At 32.4% G+C, this 17,668-nt stretch overlaps 1 protein-coding gene across 3 annotated transcripts in view; it reads left to right on the forward strand.

Annotated features, from left to right (window-relative positions):
• The first annotated feature begins 7,361 nt into the window (after nt 1-7,361).
• LOC127729316 (hemicentin-1-like) overlaps nt 7,362-17,668 on the forward strand; it is a 36,850-nt gene continuing 26,543 nt past the window's right edge. Inside the window, exon 1 of one of the 3 annotated variants that reach the window (XM_052237072.1) lies at nt 7,362-7,416. The gene's annotated coding sequence lies outside the window, so the exon portion shown is untranslated. Of the gene's footprint in view, nt 7,417-9,345; nt 9,447-9,736; nt 9,840-17,668 lie in introns of those variants that run through there. The other 2 variants (XM_052237074.1, XM_052237073.1) reach the window with 2 other exon arrangements.

Genomic DNA, 17,668 nt, shown 5'->3' on the forward strand with positions numbered 1-17,668 from the left:
AACGCGAAAACGGGAAATGAAATAGATTTCCCGATTTCTCGATTTTGCATTTTCGCTTTCCCCATTTTCCCGATTTCCCTATTTCTCAATTTCTCGATTTCGCTTTCTCGATTTCTCGATTTTGCGATTTCGCGTTTGCAAAGTGAGAGGAGAAAACGCGAAAACGCGAAAAGGTGAAATGGCCGCATCCGGCCACCATATAAGTGTGGAAATCCAAAATTTCCTTTATTTGATCAAATTGACCGACTGCATTTGAATCATGCAGGCATTAATGAAATGATTCATTTTATTGCTAATACCTTAGCTCATTTATAGACAGTAAGTGAGAATTTTAAGGTTCAACAGGGAGGCATATTTTCTCTGACCCCCAAATATATTCGGGGGGAGAGTTTAGTGCTTATCCTTGACCAATTTATGTTGGTTTTTAACAGACAGGAGTGTTACCTAAAGCTTATCTCCTTTCTGCACTGGAGAGGTTTATGGCAGCTGACTCCCAATTAGTAATTTTTACACGATTTATTTGGCTGACCTTCAGTTTGACGGTTTTTTTTTGAAAAATAGGTTTTTGTACCTTCTGTTTGAGTAAGTTACATGAACTTGTATTGTGACTGTCATTTGTTTTTGTGTTGTGTGTATAGTTTATGTTGTGTAGACCTGTAAGTTTTTGTGTTGTGTGTATAGTTTATGTTGTGTAGACCTGTAAGTTTTTGTGTTGTGTGTATAGTTTATGTTGTGTAGACCTGTAAGTTTTTGTGTTGTGTGTATAATTTATGTTGTGTAGACCTGTAAGTTTTTGTGTTGTGTGTATAGTTTATGTTGTGTAGACCTGTAAGTTTTTGTGTTGAATGTATAGTTTATGTTGTGTAGACCTGTAAGTTTTTTGAGATGCTGATCTAATCCTAATAAATGTTTTTACAGACTTTTTTTGTTTGAAATTTGCAAGAGTGATTTAAAAGATTGAAGAGTAAATTGTAACGCCCTTACGGAGTATAAATAATCACGGTGTATATTCAGAACGCTTACTTTCCGATTCAATCGACGGTAACGCTTGCTTTCCGTTACACGTAACACTTGCTTTCAGATTTTTGTTGACAAAGAAGCAGGAGACAGGAAATGAGGATGAGTGATGCTTCAAATGCGTTGTTTGCGGTGTTCTCTCTTGTATCTCACTGAACACTACACCTATTTTAATTGATGAAAAAGTTATTCATGGCATTATGAAAGTGTTAATCAGGTCGTAAACGGTACCACAAACGCAACACTGTAAACGATTGAACACAAGAATGCATTTATTTTGTATGTAGCTGTTTAAAACATTTAAATTAAGTCAGTTTTTAAATCATTTAGTTGCCTTCTTTTCATTTTAACTGTTCAATATCTTAAAATCATTTGATCTAGTCATAAATGCCCGTTGAAAAAAAATCACAGGAAACGCTGTCTTTCAGATTGTTTATTTTCAGCGTCGTTCTGGGAAACGATTGCTTTGCAATTTTCAGGAAACGACTTCTTTCCGATGGAACGATTTGCCATGATTGTGTTTTTGTTTTTAATGTTTATTAAGTAAATTGGTTATTCACTTTTTTTAAAGATTGTATCAACCTACCTTTCAATAAAATTGAGAATGGAAACGGGTAATGTGTCAAAGAGACAACAACTCGACCAAAGAGCAGAAAACAGCTCAAGGCCACCAATGGGTCTTCGACACAGCGAGAACATCCCGCACCCGGAGGCGGGCTTAAGCTGACCCTAAACAAAAAATGTATACTGGTTAAGAAAAAATGGACCCTCTTTCTTTTGCAATACCGGAAAGTACGCGTTTCCGGAATCGGAAAGCAAGCATTACCGACTATTGAATCGAAGAGCAAGCGTTCTGAATATGCATTGCAAATAATTGGCCGTCCTTCACAAAACACCATGACTGTTCTACTTGCTTTGTAAAGGCAGGGAGACAGTATTTCATAACTAGGAGTTGTTTCCCTTTCCAAAAAAAATCCCAACTTGGATTTAAAGATAGTTATTGCAAAATTAAACTTTAGAAATTACATATCACATAGAAGCTTTAAGATGTAAGGACAACATATCTGTTATCACATGTTAGGTGAATTATTAAGGTGATACATGTTCTAACAGTTTCGTAGATAATTTGTTATAACATTCAAAAGACGCAATTGATATAATTTTTCGAAGAAACAATATTTAGTTAACAATACTCTTCACCATAATGTCAAGGAAAGAGAAGTTACGTAGTTAAAAAATATATCACATTTCTTCATGGGAAAAGTATTGTTATCTGAACATCCTTTTTAAAAGAGTATATTTATACATTGCGTCTTTTGAATTAAACATCTTTAAACATCATTACACTATAATTATTAATGGTTTTTCATTCATAATTTGTCATTCTTTTTAAAGAATTTGACAGGACTTTTTATTCAATGGAAATATTTGTTTATGTAATCGAGTACATTAAACCAGATGATTTTCGTGGAATTGACATTGCAAAGGAAGAAGGAATGCTTTTGTGAAAGAAACAAAGCTGTACTAAAGAGGATCGGCAATCAAAGTTAAAAGGCTGAAAAGACCTTGTTGTTTACATATGTATTTATCATATTAATACATATGTATTTATCATATTACATATGTATTTATCAGTTTCTATAATAATCACTCTTTTGTGTATCATATCAGAGACAGAATCGTTCCAGACGTAACAAGGATGTTATTGGTAGTGGATGATGACATTGTAGTTTAAACTGGTCACGTGCTGAGCTATGCAAGACTAAAACTGATTTAACCCGAATAATTCAGTCGTTATATTCCACTGCTCTACGATGGCTCCCTCGCCAGTGGAAGAGTCGATCACGGGGAGGGACTGAATTATTCGGGTTAAAACTGATTAGGATAATTACATGACATTAGCGTAGCTCCCATTAATGCCTCAACAAATTTTGACCGATACATAGTAAAGAAGATAAATAGATATTAATATATAACGTGTATTCCCTAGGATATAGTATAGGATAGAGTGAAGATGGTTTCAACCATGACATGATGCTTGATTTTCGTTGACGTTTGATAGACGTGGTTTTCAACAGACACCTTCTACCGACATGTATTTGGAATAATATGAACTATGCTTCATAGTTCAACAAGTTATAATACATAATGTATATACACGCATTTTGGAAACTTGTAAAGGTACAAGACATAGTTGATCTATTATAACTTGAATTTCGCCGAATCAAAACAAACACATTTTAGAGGTAATCATGATTCTGTTAGGACCTGTCTTAATTTGTTTAATATTAAACAATAGTTTCTTTTGAATGTAATGATTAAATGCGCATTGGAAAATACTATCATTTCAAGATAAAAAGTTCACAAATCTTAATTTTTTATAGATAAGAATTTTCTGCCGGTACGTGGTCAATCTAGGATCTCCCCCTCCTTTTCAAAAGAGAGAGAGAAAAAACACAGCACTTCTAATTTAAAGATAGAAATTATGATTCAAATTATAAATGCATTGTAATTGAAATTGATGTAAAGGTATGAAAAATTCTCTTTGTCAAATAATAATTTTCTAAATCAATTTATGTTTTATCCTGCATACATATACGACTGGCGAGCACCTAAACTTCACTAAAACAGAAAATCCTTATCGAAAGGGGGTGGGCGATCGTTTTGTATTGCGGTACACATTCTATACCAGACCTTATCCAACAGTAAAAAGGTTGTTCGTTTGTATGTGCCGAATGTATAAATACTCAGTCACGTCAAGTCGGAATGGAAACGTTATAAATCTGATGTGCGATGCTCTCCATACGTTATAGAACACTTGAAACAACTCTGTCAGGGGTCCAAAAGGGGCCTTGTGCAAGACAAAATCTCTGTCTAACATGCTCTCCTTTTCCAGTTTCAGTCGAAATTTGTGTTATCATCCTAATCGACCCACTGTGTAGAACTTATCTATTGAAATATGGTTAATTTGTTCGTGTGCTGAATATGCATGAAATGTGTGTCACTGTTGTAAGGCAAACAACAATCTATCAGCGTAACCTGTATATATGCAGAAAACTATTTTACGACGCCGGTTCGCCATTATCCGCATCAGGGTCTATGCCGGAACTGCGCTGAAGCTTTGACTGAGACTTAATTAAATTATTTATTTTACATAGGGGGATCCAGGGGGCTGGAGGGCCCGTGCCCCCCCCCCCTTTCGTTGGTAAAATTTGGTTGATTATATAGATAATCACTGTAGCGGACCCCCTCTTATGGCAGTCAGTGGGCCCCCCTTATTAAAGTTCTGGATCCGCCACTCCCAATCCTCAAATAGTTTGCCTCGCTAGAAATAAGGGTCAAGCTACGCTACTGGTGGATTAAGCCCTTAAAATAAGGGTCAAGCTACGTTACTGGTGGATTAAGCCCTTAAAATAAGGGTCAAGCTACGTTACTGGTGGATTAAGCCCTTAAAATAAGGCCCAAGCTACGCTACTGGTGGATTAAGCCCTTAAAATAAGGGTCAAGCTACGTTACTGGTGGATTAAGCCCTTGAAATAAGGGTCAAGCTACGTTACTGGTGGATTAAGCCCTTAAAATAAGGGTCAAGCTACGTTACTGGTGGATTAAGCCCTTAAAATAAGGGTCAAGCTACGTTACTGGTGGATTTAGCCCTTAAAATAAGGGTCAAGCTACGTTACTGGTGGATTAGGCCTTAAAATAAGGGTCAAGCTACGCTACTGGTGGATTAAGCCCTTAAAATAAAGGTCAAGCTACGCTATTGGTGGATTAAGCCCTTAAAATAAGGGTCAAGCTACTGGTGGATTAATCCCTTAAAATAAGGGTCAAGCTACGCTACTGGTGGATTAAGGCCTTAAAATAAGGGTCAAGCTACTGGTGGATTAAGCCCTTAAAATAAGGGTCAAGCTACTGGTGGATTAAGCCCTTAAAATAAGGGTCAAGCTACTGGTGGATTAAGCCCTTAAAATAAGGGTCAAGCTACGCTACTGGTGGATTTAGCCCTTAAAATAAGGGTCAAGCTACGCTACTGGTGGATTAAGCCCTTTAAATAAGATTCAGTTTGCTAACATTGTAGAAGATTAACTTTGATATTTGATGAGAGAAAAATACATTGGAAAGACTCGAGAAACTTTCTCCATGAAAGGAAAGTGGTACATTTAAGTACAATGTCTCACAAACATGAATCTCTTTTCCCATAACTAACAGTATATATAAAGATATATTATTAATCGAATATTTTTTAGGATTTGTGATTCGTTAAAACTTGATCACATGCACATTTGCATTTACTCAGTTTGCACGCTAATACTGTTGTGTTTAGCTTTTCGTAGGTCAAAAACAGTATATTGCACTGGGCATACAGCATGCTACTAAAAATACATACTAGAAATCCCCAATTATACATTGTTCATGCAATAGTTGGTGATTACTAATATAACTATTGTAGCCTTTGGTTGAGGTCAATACTATGCTATATCGACCTAGAGAAGCATATCGACCTCGGACTTCGTCCATAGTCAATATGCTTCTCTTAGGTCAATATAACCTCGTATCGACCTCATACAAAGGCTATAATTGTATAAGAAAAAGTCTCATAAACATTCGAAAGCTACCTACTCTGTTGGTTGTGTGGATTAAAAAAATCTCAAAAATAAGGAAGGCATCTCTTGTGAGAGTGCTGTGTTCTTTTCACTTGGGACAAGCTTTTTTTGTTGATCTAATGAAAATATATTCATCTCTTGCTGAAAGTTGGTGCATCGTTTTTCTCTCGGGACAAACAATTAGTTTGAAACTGACATCAACATTGAACTGATCCTTACTATAGAAGAAACGACTGTCAGAATGGGGTTGTGAAATCTGATGCTCAAAATTGGAAAATTAACATGCTCGCTAAATTTATGAAAACTCTTCGAGGGTTCTGAATCCGTCAATGCTGTATTAATTGTTACATATAAGCTTGCTCATGTATTCGAATACAATTTCTTGAAAAGCGTTTTAACGATCAAAACATATTTGGTTATTTTCTGATGAATGGAAGGCAATTCGAAGAATAAAATTGATCCATCAGCTAGACGTGACTTGATGCTAAGTCGCTCTTGTCCGAGAATACTATTACACCGAACAGTCTGTTCTGGATTATGGAAAGGCAATCATAAACTATCAGACCCCTCTACATTCTGCTTCGGAATTATTAAATCGTGCATATCATTTGTTTAAATTATTATGAATATAATGATATATTGATTGATGTTTGCTTTATGCCGCCTTCGTACATAAATGCTTTATCGCGGATACGAGGAGGTGTGGGTATACGTCAATGACAGCAACCCGACATAAAAAATACATAACATATAGATGTCAACATACAGTGTTCTCCAATAAAAAATTCTGCAAAAAATATTTGATAAAAAGCCCACATACTAATGATATTAAGTTAAGCGCTTGACTAGTACTATATAAAATATATTATTATATATTATTAATATAAAACCCATAAAACATAATGCCCCGCTCACACTATCACATTTCCATGTTTAGGGAACTTCGAAATCTGGGTCAAATCACTAATTTGGCATTTATTTTAAAAGGCTCACATCACAATGAGTATATGTACTAAACAAGTTTATGTGACCACAACTTAATTTCAAACTATCTTAAATCTATATTTTAAGTTGATTCAGCACGGGCTAACGGGCGGACGGACCGGGAAACACGATGCCTCGTACTATCGTAGGAGGGCCACACAATTAGACAACTATGTAGATGAAATCACAACTTCATGACAAACTACGTTTAACAAAACCTTTAACTTGATTCAATACTGGCTAACGGATGGACATGAAACCTGATGCTTCTCAGCTATAGTGGGCGGGCCAAAAAATCAATTTAATATTCTTACATGCATTGTATTCAGTCCATTATCTTATTAAATTGTTTGAATCGGTGATATTTTGAGAAAATAGGCCAAGTGGGTACTTGAAAATACTTGAAAATACACAAAGAAGATACCAACTGACAATCAAAGGCAATGCATCTATAAAACAAAATAGACAATACAATTGTCAAAATAAACTTAAAAAAAAACACGATCAAACAGGATATAGGTTTCATTGCTTAGAAAACTGAGGTAACTGAACTCGAAAATAAAAAAAAAAATAAATGAAATAAAGCAGCTAATACATTGTGTTTGCAATTTTTTTAATGAAAATAGTTTATAAAGTGATTCTATTGTTGTTTGGTTTCTAAATTTGGACTGAAATTTGTGAACAGTTATCATGTAAACAGGACCACCAAAAAAATCCCCGTTCCGTGAGCAATTTTCACGTCCAGTATATATAGTTAAACGATTTCATTCACGTGTTTGTCTGCCAAAGTTAACGTGACTAAGAACAACAAAAGGTAAGCACATATTTTTTTTTATATTTCAAATTTATAATTAGATTATATTATTTACATTTATTAAAGACATGCACATTTATACTCCGAGAGATTGAGGGGAACCACATCAAAAATACATATATATATAATATTATGCACAATGCAAAAAGATAATGTTATTTACAAGCATCTCCTTGGTCATTTTGTAAATGTTCAATCTTAGCGACTGGTAAATGTCATTCATTTGACAAGTAGTCCGTATTCTTGGTAGTGAAACCAAACAGGATATCTTGTTTAAAAAAACGTCCGCCCCTGAAAACACTTAACAATGTTCTCTTTTCAATGTTTGTCTCGTTTAGCAAGGACGCTATTTATTATAAATTCAAATTAAGAATAAAAACAATATATTTCCATATTTGGTTGTTATCATTTTCCTCCTAATGATAGCAACAGGCGAGTACAGTATGTTATATGAGGTTTGTGTAGAGGTTTACACCGTTGCTATGCGAATAAATTCCTCGAGAACAATCTTTAATTATTTTTTCTGCTGGCTGTATAACTCTCTAGAACGTGTCAGTTATCTATATATGCAGCTAGATCAGAGACGTTCAGACAGAAAAAATACCAACAAATTCGATTAATATGCAGCAGATTAAAACTTTGGAAATTGAGTTACTATGCACAGTGAAGATTCTACTTCGTCAAAATTATCTTCCCATTACGCCACCTAATTTATAATCGTAAAAATAGAAGCCATTGTAGTGACGACGCGCTGTCAATTGAGCTCTTGAAACCCGATCAATTTATCCACATAGCATCATTACGATCCTTATATGCCAGTTGTATTTTAAAAGACAAATGTATCTACTAGCTGTTGAGCATCATTTAATGTACTTTTATGCATTTGTGTTCAATTATCAAAAATATTTTAAAAAAAATTCTAGTTAAATATTTCGTGGAAGGGCAGACTAAAAATTTTCAGAGGTTGAAGACTAATTACCCTTGATAAAAAACACAAATGAAGGGTTTTTGATGTTATACATGTAAAGTCTGCCCTCAAGCACTTTAAGTAAAAAAAAAAACATTCGAACACACATACTCTGTTGTTATGACACATTAGACAGGTATTTCACTTGACTGTACTGTAAATTTTTAATGTTATTATATCAAATTATAGCCTAAATATATAAAAATAATAGAATCTGAAGCGAGATGATGTATCAAATATTTTTCTTTTATATATTTTCAAGACAGAATAGTCAACTCAAACACGCCTGAACATAAAAAAAGTGTACTCGATTTTCTCTTTTCGATGAAATTATTGCCCATTTTGGTTTTTTTTCCCCAAATAACAGTTGCCGGGGGCAGAGATGCAAATTAATGTTTTAAAAAGATCAATCTATTATCTTTCTTTTGAATTTTATTCGGCGGAATTTATGCTTATGCACAAAAAAGATCCACATGTATTTGCACCTACCACAATCGACTGTTTTGTGAAAATTTGTCTATGATTTAAAAGTTTACAAATATCTCGAAGCTCCATACCATAATTTAAGTAAAACCACATATATAAGATGCATGAAATCCTAAATTATGCACATTCATTAAACTTTTAAAGCCCATAGAAACAGATGTAAACAATTCAAATTTACCAACTTGTCCTTTTTTACCTTCTCTAATAAACAGTTCCATTTCTTTTGTTTAATTTCAACTGGGTTTTCGCCTGTGCAGATTCAAACGGACCTTGATCCCATGTAAACAATCAATGTGAATAAATCGAGAAGACCGCTCATACATGTTCAAAATTGGAGACAACCTATTATTAAAATTGTTTAAAAATAGTTATCTTTTAACGGATAATCTACTTTGTAAAAATATTTTCCATTATTTATTTTAATCTGAATAGATATAACTAACTGTATATAAATTGTTATATTCACGAAAAGATAACAATGAGCAGACCGGCGTGCTTGAAGATATAGTTGTGGAAAATAGATATTTTTGGGGAAATTATATTTTTCCAAGGACTAGGCGGAACATTCCCAAAATAGGTGACCGAAATTTAGCTTCAGATTTTTAAGTATATAATTTTTAGATTTGTCATTATCGCTATGCAGCCAAGATTAAGGATTAAGTGCCCCTTTGTTGTCTCATTGCTAAACATATAGAAGTTTTATAGAAATCCACAACCTTTCCCTATGTACTCTTTTATTTGACAATTATGTACCTTATAGATGGGAGATTACAGCATGCAATACTAGCAATAATTTCCCTTAAACAAGTTTTTTTGAATAAAGGTATTAGTTAAAACCAGTACAAATATGGACCAATTCAAGTACACCTTCTATGGAGCGCTCGAGTTTAGTGACTCAGCATGAGATTTTTGGGATTGTAAAGGTTGTTAAGGACTTTGTAAACAATTCTAGCACAACATAGATAAACAAGTGAGTAATCGAGGTTTCAAATTTTATAACGAAAGTCTGTGTAATAAAGTCTGGATTTTTTTATTGTAGAAATCTTAACTTAATTTGCAACAAAAATCCATATTTTCTATTAAATGCAGTTAGAAAATAAATAAAAAATGAAAACATTGGTATGAAATTTTATAATTTGATAAAAGATATGAATACGAATACTGAAGCTTCAATAAAGTCAAAAGTAGAATATATCTGAATATGTCTCTATTGATAGTGAAGTGAAACAAAGGGATGCCATGAATCCAAACTTATTTAATTTATATATAAATGGCCTAGCAGAAATATTTGAAAACTGTAAACCAGTGACGCTGCAAAAAAATGTAAATGAACTGCGTTATGTTCGCAGATGACATTCTGTTATCTGAAACTCCTGAAGGTCTACAGAATTATATAAGATAAACTAAACTCTTACATGTATTGTAATAAGTGGCAGCTCACAATAAATACACAAACTAAAATAATGGTCTTTCAACAGAAGAATATTTTATGTAATAAATATGATTTTTGTCGAGCTTGCGACTTTTGTCGCAAAAGCGAGACATAGACGTTGCGCACGATGTTGGTACTACTTAGCGTTTCACGACGTTCCTCAAAATAAGGCGATTTCGACGATTTCAAAGAAAGTTTCAGGCGTTCAAGCATATTATTGATGATGTCAATTTACTGTTGTGAATTTGGTAACCGATTTCGGTTTGTCTGAAAAAATGCATAAATTTACAAATAAAACTCAAAGTGGTCGTATAGATATTTTTTTAATGAAATTCATTTACAGGAGTTGTCAGTCTTTCCAGGCCATAATTGATAATTTTCCTTTCGGCAGCAGTTCGCATTAATGAATCCCATGCAATAATGTCCAAATTTACACAGATTTATTTTTAATATAAATTAGATTTTGAATTCATATTCTCCTATTTTTTGCATATTTATTCCTTTTGTTGCATTTCTTCACGTTTCCGTTTCCTTTCTATATTTTATCATTTCCCGATGCTTTCTTTGTCGCAAAATATTTAGGAAGTTAAACATTCGGGACTCATGTTTTAAATTTTCTCATTTCCGTATTTTTGTGGCATATCCTTTGTTTGTTATAATTGCCAGCAATGGGTTTTCTCTATTTTATTTTATTAACAAAAAAAATATACATGTTACTTTTGACGATTTAAAACTTGCAGATAGACAATGTTCCTCAAATAAAGCAAATATGCTATAAAAAAACCCTAAGATCCCGATATTTTTTTTATATCGATCTCATTTGGTCAACATTTGAATTTAAACTTAAACTATTCCTTTCTCATACATTGGTTGTATTGTAATTTATACATGTATATTTATTTTCATTCGAATTAAACTGGAAACAAATAATTACGATATAAAATTAAAAACCAGAGCATGACATCAATTACGTTTTGCGAACGTTGGGACAAAACGGCTATACTTTTTGAAACGATCTAAAGAACGAAAAAATATTAAACACAATATTGTTTAAGAAGAAAAACAGAAAAACCTTTACCGCCAAGTTTTATTTTTTATGATCTAACTATGCTTATTTGATAGACAGCTGGTTAAAACCTCAATTTCAAAGAAAATACAGCGTTTTTTTCGTTGGGACAAGATGGCTATACTTTTTGAAGTCATTGCAATAGAAACTATACGCATGGTTTCCGGCAAAAAAATATCATGAACCAGGAGAAAAGTAAAAAAACTTTCAAAATATAATAAATATTTTTTCTCTCAGCTTTTTCAATTTCACGGTATAAATGCGCAAACCCGAAATATACTTACTTTGCATACGGTTGGACATTTTTCAGACCGTTTACAAAAATAACATTTTCCGGATTACGGTTTCAGTGATATTGATTTTGCTTTAACACGCGAATAATTATAACAATAGCAATATTATTGTGAAGTTTTACGATGATCAGAGAAAAAATACCGTAGGAGAGAAACGGAACTCTGATCTTTTGCACACAAAATGAAACGTTGGACATTACGTTTTTGCTTAAAAATGGGATAATTAAGTGTTATAATTCCTGGTATTTTAAATTTCGGTTCCTTTTTTTTCTTTAATTTCAAGTCTAATGGAATGAATTCAATCAGAAATCACTATATTTTTATCGAACTGACCAGTCTACGTATTTATTTTTATGCTAATCTATAGCAAAATGGAATTGGTACCAACATCGTGCGCAACGTCACAGCGATCCTACATTCCGTCGTCGTCGTCGGCGTCGTCCACAAATATTCACTCTGTGGTTAAAGTTTTTGAAATTTTAATAACTTTCTTAAACTATCCTGGATTTCTACCAAACTTTGACAGAAGCTTGTTTATGATCATAAAATAGTATCCAGAAGTAAATTTTTTAAATAAAAATCCTGTTTATCCGTTTTTTACTTATAGATGGACTTAGTTTTTCTGCCAGTTAACATTACATTCACTCTGTGGTTAAAGTTTTAAAAATTTTAATGACTTTCTTAAACTATCCTTACAATTTTGTAAAAAATTATTTCCAGTTTTTCCGTATATAATTACTTATAAATGGACTTAAATTTATGTTTCAACTCTTTTATAAATCTATAGATTTGATTGCATACTGTATTCCTTTTTTACAAGCATAACTTTTTTCATGCATTTCAAACGTTTTATTTCATTAACTGTAAATCTATTATCCTATCACACTGAAAACATAGACAACAGCAAAAGTAGGCGAGACACTGGGTTTCGCGGAACCCTTACGAGTTTTTATTTAAACTAGTGACAAACTAGAAAAGGTTTTAAAATATAAATATCTTGGAAATATAATTGTAGCGTCTGGGAATTCAACTTCATCACACACTGAATTGGCCAAGAAAGGTACTAAAGTTATGTTTTCTATTTTTAAATATCTTTCTCCATTAGAAAATGTGTCTATAAAACTACACAAAAAATTGTTTAAATGTCTAGTTAAACCCATTCTTGTGTATTACTCTGAAATTTGATATGTGGATTTTTATGAGAAATTAATAAGAGCTGATAGACGAGCACAAAATAAAGACATGAGTAAATTTGATCTTTTAGCTATGATTGATAGTAGCCACGTGGAGAAGGCACATTTAAGATTTTGCAAATATATACTGGGGCTTAGTAAACAAGCTGTTAATATAGCTGCTAGTGCAGAACTAGCCCAGTATCCCATGGGTGTTTTTATTAAAGTACAATCACTGAAATACTTAGCAAAAATATCCAATGATGAAAAATAACCCTTTACTATATGATGCTTTCTGTTTATCTAAATGGCTCAGCACTAATGGTACATTTTAATGGTTCTCATATGAAGAAAATATATCTAACACAAATAAAATAGACATAAATAAAATACAGGAAATAAACTATAAACAAGAGAAGAGTTCATTCCCAAAAAATAGTAAAAAAGAACAAAAGATAGCTTTGAAAAATTAAAATCAACCAATGAAACAAGTAAAATGTCCTTGTACAGTAAGATTAAGACAAAATATGAATTATAAAAATATTCTTATAAATAACTTTGAAATTCGAAAAAATATTGTGTAAAATGCGAGTAAGTGATCATTTCTTGGAAATAGAGAGGGGGTAGATATAAAAGAATTCAAAGAGAAAATAGAATTTGTAAACATTGTAATATTACTGAGGTTGAAGATGAACCCCATTTAAATTTTTTTCTTAACATGTGAAATTAATAAATCTTTATGAAAACAGATTAAAAAAGACATAAATAATATTCATCCAGGATTTATGAAATTATATGATACACACAGATTACAACTACTATCTTCATTGAATATTATGCAGCTTACTGTTCCGTTCATTAAAAGTCTTTTGCACTGAGGAGAGTGAAAACAACACCTGCATAGATATTATTACTCTTTTTACTACCGGTATATATGATGTTTTAATATTTTATAATTTTTGCATTGTTTATATATTTGTATTGTATTGTTTAAATGCCTTCAACCCCTCGGGGTATAAATATGCATTTCATTAATAAATAAATAAATAAATATAATTTCTGTGAACGACGTTTCCCTTTAGTGTATTTACAAAATGGCACATCTTTTTTATTCAGTATTTTTGCTGTTTTGATATTATTACACACTGAACATTTCGAGATAAATGCCTACAGAAGGGGTCCTAAATCTGACATATTTTGAATTTCAGTGTAGCAAGCCTCTAATGCTGTTAACTCGATTAATAATGAAACAGTACAAGACCATGTATTTGCATGTTCAGTTTAAATAATATAGCTACAGAAAATGCCTTAGAAATGTACGATTATATCAGATGGAGATATTGGATTTTGAAAAGGAGGGTGGAGGCAAACTAGACAACGTTAGGAGTGGTACATGTAAAATGTCTATGCATTAACCATTTATGTAGCTCCTTACGGACCCATATCAATCAATACAGCTCGCTACTATTATTACATGACGGGATGTCTCAAACATGTTTCCAAACTTAATTAATTTTTGCAAATTTGTGGGGACGATAAGAAAAGAATCTCAAAATCCAGAAAAGTTTTAATTTTTTTGAAAAAATTAAATGCACTGAAATTTTATTTATCTAGTTCCTGCCATGCTTGAAGGTTCATCATACCAAATTTACAAACATGGCTTACACTAAAACATTACACAGGATATAGACAAGTCTGTGCAGTTGGAAAAGTTTTAAGGCCAAGCATCTACTAAATTGTTTGATTGTTAATCTACTATATATATAATATATAAAGGTTAAATGCATTTCATGTTGCAGAAAGATACAAAATTTTGGGGATTTTGATGGTAGGCAAACCCCATCGTTAAATTTATAATATTTTGATATCTAAAGTAAATGGTTATTTACCTCGCCTGGTTTCTGCTTGAAATTATCTGGCATAAAAAGGTGCTATCTGATTATATCGATATACAAAGTCAAAAGGTGAATATTTTTTCAAAGATACTCATTAAAAGAAAGCGATTTTAACCCCTCTTTTTGGCCTCTATCTGATCGAATCCACCAATTCCGTATTCTTCAGCTTCCTCGTGTTTTCGATCGAATATTAATGTTTTGAAAAGCGTCTTACCGGTCAGACGCATTTTTTTGTCTGATAAAGGGAAGACAACTCAAACGTAAAATTATTCCATCACCTAGACGAAACTGTAACATCAGAATGTGTCTGTAAAGTCGTTCTAGTTGGAAAATGCTACACGGTCCGACAGCCTGTCCTCGGAATTCGTATCCTCGGGCAATCTCGGAATTTTGAACTACCCTTCTGTGCTATAAGCACTACATTCTTCATCGAAATTATACAATCACGCATATTATGGCTAAATGGAATTTAAATTTAACCTGATTCAGCATAGAATAACGGACGGATGGACCAGAAATATATAACAGACCAGGGTTTGAGTACGCGAAAATACACAAAAAGGATACCAACAGACCTTTTTACGTGAATATAATTGCCAAAATAAAAACCCTGGTCTGTAACGTTTTCCGGTCTTCTAGTTTAAAATATATTGCACGGAAATCTGAGGATCAATAAAAAAAAACGAAGTACCGAGGGAGAATTAATTTGCTACAAACTTAATAAACGAATAAATAAATAAAAAGATAAACAAACAAAGCAGAATATTATGCAACAAGATTGCCTGATGAAAATAAACCGATATATTGCCTGATGAACATAAACCGAAATATGTGTCATTTAAATGGTTTTTCAATATTAAATACAATCATTCTTCCCCTGTTTGCTGTTGGAAGTATTTTCCAATTCTAAGTTTATAAAGTGAGGCCGTCATTGTTTTTTGTTTTATGTGGACTCAATATTTGTGAACAGTTATCATGTGAAATGACATGCTCAATACAAAGAAATCCCCGTTCCGTGAGCAATTTTCACATCCGATATATATATATATAATAAAACGATTTCATTCACCTGTCAATCAGTTAAAGTCAAAGTGACCCGTAGTAACACCAGAAGGTAAACACTAAGTCTAGGTTAGTCTATGAAAAGGTATATACTATGAAATTTAGAGCGAGGGGCTTGCCCCGAGCTCTTAATTTCATAGTATATACCTTTTCATAGACTATCCAATTTAGCACATATTTACAACTCAAGTAATCTTTTAATTGGTCTTTTGATAGTTTATTTTGGCTGACTACTTGTATCAAAGGTGTTTGTAAAACGGAGCTCATTTACGAATTCTATGTTTTGTAAATCTACTCACTAGTATCATTGTAAGATATGTGATTTCAAAAGGCCCTTGACTTCAGAATGAAAAGATGGTAGCTGCTGGTGTAAGTAATATGTTTATTGATATAAAGCGGTGTTTTACTATAAATGTACTTCTTTACATGGTAAGATGACAAAATGAATTGACCAAAAGCAGGCAATAATTAAATTGCAGTGGAAGCTTTACATGTTTTGAAAACATTTTTCCATTTCACAGTAAAACTAAAGCTGTAATAAATTTAAAACATATAGATAGTTTGTCCCCATATATGGTTTAACGGATAGCATTAAAAAGCAACTACCAATAGATCAGAGATTATAGTTTTTTTTTTTGTTTTTTTTTTAAATTTTCAAAGTAAAAACTAAGTTTTATCAGAATATGTATATATATAGGTAGTACTTTCTCTTCAGACATTATAACGATTTTTCAGTTTATGACATGCATGAAATAGTTGCCTCTGGACGTTAAGCAACCAATAATCAATCAATCAATTCATGACAAAATAGACCAATTTCCCCAAGAAAGTTAAAAAAAAAATCATCACCAAGTTGCCTTAATTTCCCTTCACAATGTTTCATAGTACACACTTTATTTATGTACAAAGTCATTGCATGGATGATAAATTATTACAATTTTAAGATAGCGATGTACTATAATCAAGGTATAAAGAACCATATTTGTTACTCTTTATTTAAATGAAAGAAAATTGCAGTTGTCAAAAACATTTTTTAGAGATTTTAATAAGATTTTGATAGAATATTTAAAAATCAATGTGAATACGAATTACAAACTATTTTATTTAATTTGGAACACAGCATTTTATTTCAAAATAGCCAGTGGCAATTTTTGTTTTAATATCTTGATTACGATGCAATGAAATTCTATTCTTGTGGTCATTCATGCGTAGTTACTTAGAACACGGAAAAAGTATGTACTATGAAAATTAGAAGGCAAATTCAAGCAATTTGATTGGACAAGAATTTGTAAATATGTGCTAGCCGCTAACATTGGTTAATTTTTGGATAATATATTATTTATCAGTTAATGTAAACAAAATCTTTTATTTCACCATTAGATTAGACAATATTATTTGAGAGCAACTCCTGTCATTTCGTGAATGTTAAAATTTTCGCAACTCGTAAAAGCCATTTATTTGCCAAGAAGCAAGTGTTTCGTTACTGAAATGACATTTTTGTCGAGCCTAACACGTCATTGCGATCCTACGTTCCGTCATGGGCGTCGTTTTCGTCATCAACATTTAGGTTCAATCTGTTGCTAAAGTTTTTTAAACTACAATAACTTGTCAAGCCTTCATGGCATGTTATAACACTAGAACAAGCTTTTTTTTATGAACAATAGCCAGTATACAAGGTTAAATTGTAAAGCAAAGTTTTGTCCTATGAAATATTGCCCCTTAAGACAATATTTCATGACTATGTATCATGAAATATTGTCCTCATGAGAAGGACAAATTTCCATTGTGAAATTTTGTCTGTATATAGACAATATTTCACAAATGAATACTATGAAATTTCGTCCTGTTAAAGGGAGGTTATGTTTTGTGTTTATTGAGA

This window comes from Mytilus californianus, unplaced genomic scaffold (genome assembly GCF_021869535.1).
Source record: "Mytilus californianus isolate M0D057914Y unplaced genomic scaffold, xbMytCali1.0.p SCAF_2, whole genome shotgun sequence".
NCBI lineage: Eukaryota > Metazoa > Mollusca > Bivalvia > Mytilida > Mytilidae > Mytilus > Mytilus californianus.